Below are 3,770 nucleotides of genomic sequence, written 5' to 3' on the forward strand. Positions count from 1 at the left end.
TCAATGTTTTTGTGTGCTGATTCTGTTGGTTACTTGTAAAATCATTTCGTAATTTGTAAAAGTGGGAATCACATTCACTGATTTGTGTGACTGATTTGAATGTGTGTATTGTTAGTTTAAGTCAGGGTGTGCTGAAATTTGACAGTATACTGGTAGGCGTGTGATTAGCCCGTTTTTGTTAGATGAATATGTGTATGCTGTTTTGCCTGGTGGGGTTATATACACCATAACTGATGTTGAAGAACTTGGAGAACCGATGATGTAATAAAATTCTATTTATGTTATCACAAACACTTTAAGATCAGGAAAGCAAACTACTTTCACTTGTTTATAAACAAATACTCACTTTCATTTATGGTTTGGAGTACGGGCTATACAAATAGTTAAGCAATTAAGGTGCCATTATTGATTTACTAGTTTAATACCCGTCCGGTGGACGGGTTACGCATACAGCGTAACAAACAAAGATAATCTATATTAAGTGGACACAAGTCTAAACAACATTACAAATAAAGGCACCATTCGTTTGTTTGTATATACTTTTATCTCCATTTTTAACTAAGAACATGATATTGTTTGTTTGAGCTTTGCCCATTCGTTTTAAACGGCACTGAAAGATATAAGTTCCAAATAGAAAAAAAGATTAACGAAGTGTCAAGATCCCAAGTTTCCATCTTTCTATACATGGAAGCAAATTAGCACAAAGGCTACATTACATAACCAATCCAAATTTACGATCCCTTTCAAATGAGACCCATTTCATGCTATTAGAACAATGACTAATAAAAATGATTTGTGCATACTGACATCATGATTAATAGTTGGTAGGGAGGGTAAAAATGATTTGTGCATACTGACATCATGATTAATAGTTGGTAGGGAGGGTAACAGAAGTACTTCCATAACAAAAATGCAATTGTATATCACAGATCTCACAATAGCATGTCCCACTCGCTAATAAATAAAAATAAAAACAAAACTTATGGATCTTAGATATCTTCTTTTTAGTATGCATCCAAAAGTAATATGTAACAAACTTGAAATAGAAACTATGACGATCCTCCTAACCAACAATAACCATATTTGTTGTGGCTGCTTTTCCTTTATTCTTCTCATGTTTAGATAGTTTGCCCTTCCTTGTAGCCGCTCAATGCTCTAGTCTTTGGCTAACCATCTTGCGGTCCAGTGGCTAATAAGCATATGGCTCAAACTTCCCCTTCCTCTTCAAATCTCCACCCGCCTTCTTGCTGGAGTATTCTGACCCATATACGCCCACACAGACTGGCCCGTTTTCCTGCGTTTTTTCTGTTTTTCGAGATGCTACATTCCTCACATCAAAGTCTGACCCTATGCTCGTCGTAACCCTTTTTTTTTTAAATTTTTCCCTCCTCAGAAATGATCAACATTCCACCAGCATCTATCTCATGAGACCGTAGCTTCCTTTTCAAATCAGCTATCGGAAGATCTAAGGGACGATCTTCTCTTTTTCACGGTCAAGCAGGTCAAGTGGTTCAACATCTAGCTGTTTATAACTTTCTTATGCCAACCTCTCCCTTACTCTCTTGGACCTACAAAATATTCATTTAATTTAACATATGTATGTCTCTCTACTGTACAATAAAATATATACTTGTATCAAAGCACAAACTTGAATGAAGACCTTTTGGAGTTGAGCATATCTTCAGTTTCACCAAAATCAGAAAATATTTTTGTATGATTCCATCTGCTCAACCTGTTAATGAGCCAAAAGTATAATTTAAATAACTAACAACAATGTGAGGACAAGAGTATATTTAAGATGTGTTATAGCAGAGAGACCTTGAGGTAGTTGCTTTTGATAGACGAGATTTGTTTTCCTCGGTGTTAGCAGAATGGTTTCACTCTTTTCGTTCATTTATCTGCATTTCAACAGTAAGCGCTAACTGATACTGTGTAGTTGAAACTTAACTTCAGATATAAATTGATCCACAACAAACCTTTCTTATATTTGTGAGCAGCTCCATATGTTCTTCAGGCATTGCTTCCTTAACAATATCAAGCCCGCATTTTTTGACAAACATTTCCAAGGATATACTCTTGATTAACCAATGGTTAAAAACCAACACATCAACAAATTAGAGCCAATGATATACTCTTGATTGTCCATCCAGAGACAATGATTCATCCGGTCACAAAGAAGAATATACTCTTTCTTATTATCTCCATCTTTAACTAAGAAAATGATATTGTTTGTTTGCAGGTTTGCCCATCCATTTTGACCCCCACTAAAAGATATTTCAAGTGCCACCATTACCCAGACCATTTGCGGCTCCGAGCTACCCATTATGCCTCTTTTAGTAAATGGCCATTACGTATAAACAAAAATAAAATATCAGCAAATATAACAAAATCAAATTTATGAAAAAAATTTAAAAACTCAATGGTATGTTGAGGTCATGTGACATACCTTGATACCGTCTCCAATAACATATCCATCCGCATTTTTAGTGAACTCTATTTTTCCTGTACACCAAATCACATAAATAGACTTTGGAGTTTCTTCAATTAAATTCTCCAATCTAAGATGAATTAGAGGGATTACCAATTATGTGATCACTGTAGTAGAGAAAAAACATCGTTTCTTCACACACATTCATCTCATAGATGAAAATCGAAATCAAAACTGATAAATCAAACATAAACTGAGCCCATCAGAGAGGGAGACCAGTTGAGACCGTATGATTTCAATGAGAAATTGATTTTGGGTTTCTGAAAGGGTGAAACGACGTCTTAATAGGTAGACGAGATACACGGTTACGTGATTATAGAGTGAGTGGGGTAAGTTGATAAAGGCGGTTCAGGACAACTACTACTGAAACCAAGTAACACATTTAGCCAAACTTCCTTGCTAACCAAAGCAGTGACGATGTTGGACTTATGCCAGCAAACTCATTTGGGACCCACGCACTTCACCTGATGCTTCTTTAGTTTTAAACTTTACACGATAAGACCAAACCAAAAAAGTAATTTCAATCTTGACACTTCAACGAAATCAGAAAACCGAAAAGCAAACCAACAGAAAAAATGAAGAATCTCAATCAATAACATGGGCTGCAGAGAGATACGCACCTCTGAAGTCTTCAAATTTGACGGCCAAGAACAATTGTTTCTCCTTCTCAAGCTGCCCCAAACCGGATGGTAATGTCAATATGATTTGATACAGTGCTTACACTATGACGTGAGTGATCCCGTCCACCGGATGGGTAATGTCAATTATTTTTGTGACAGATAATTTTTTTTCTTGGTCGGCTATGCCTACATAAAGCAGTACGCAACATCATAACCATATACTTTCATAAATCACAAATGTGGTAAAAATGTGATCTGTAATGAGTTCGATAGCTTACCAACAATGTCTAGTTTGTAGGTAACCCTAGTTTGACCTTTGATCCTTTGTTTCTCCTTCCCAAGCTCTCCGCCTTCTTCCCATTCCTACACAATTCAAACATAATCTATCAAGTGAACATGTTTATGCAATTAAATATCAACAATTTTGAGGTTTCTAGATCGAGTGAGGGTTAGGGTGAAATCGATACAAACTAACCATTTGTTCCATGACTAGAGCAAGCAGATATCACATTCGTCCGCACTCATTGAAGGCCAGATTTATAGCTTCCTGATCTTGATTCGAAGATGGAAACAGAGGAAGGCGAAATAGGAGAGAGAGGGAGAGAGCAATCTTTGCCGATGTGGGTGGTGGAGGATTTATAATGGGTGGCCTAGGGTGGTTG

At 36.6% G+C, this 3,770-nt stretch overlaps 1 long non-coding RNA gene across 1 annotated transcript; it reads right to left on the reverse strand.

Annotated features, from left to right (window-relative positions):
* Positions 1-888: 888 nt before the first annotated feature.
* Positions 889-3,284, reverse strand: LOC110905524. Its single transcript, XR_002573198.2, has 4 exons — positions 1,977-3,284; positions 1,819-1,898; positions 1,661-1,732; positions 889-1,568 (listed from the first exon to the last, which is right to left on the reverse strand). It is a non-coding gene; the product is annotated as an uncharacterized LOC110905524 (long non-coding RNA).
* Positions 3,285-3,770: the final 486 nt, after the last annotated feature.

The sequence above is a fragment of the Helianthus annuus genome, chromosome 14 (assembly GCF_002127325.2).
Source record: "Helianthus annuus cultivar XRQ/B chromosome 14, HanXRQr2.0-SUNRISE, whole genome shotgun sequence".
Taxonomy (NCBI): Eukaryota; Viridiplantae; Streptophyta; class Magnoliopsida; order Asterales; family Asteraceae; genus Helianthus; species Helianthus annuus.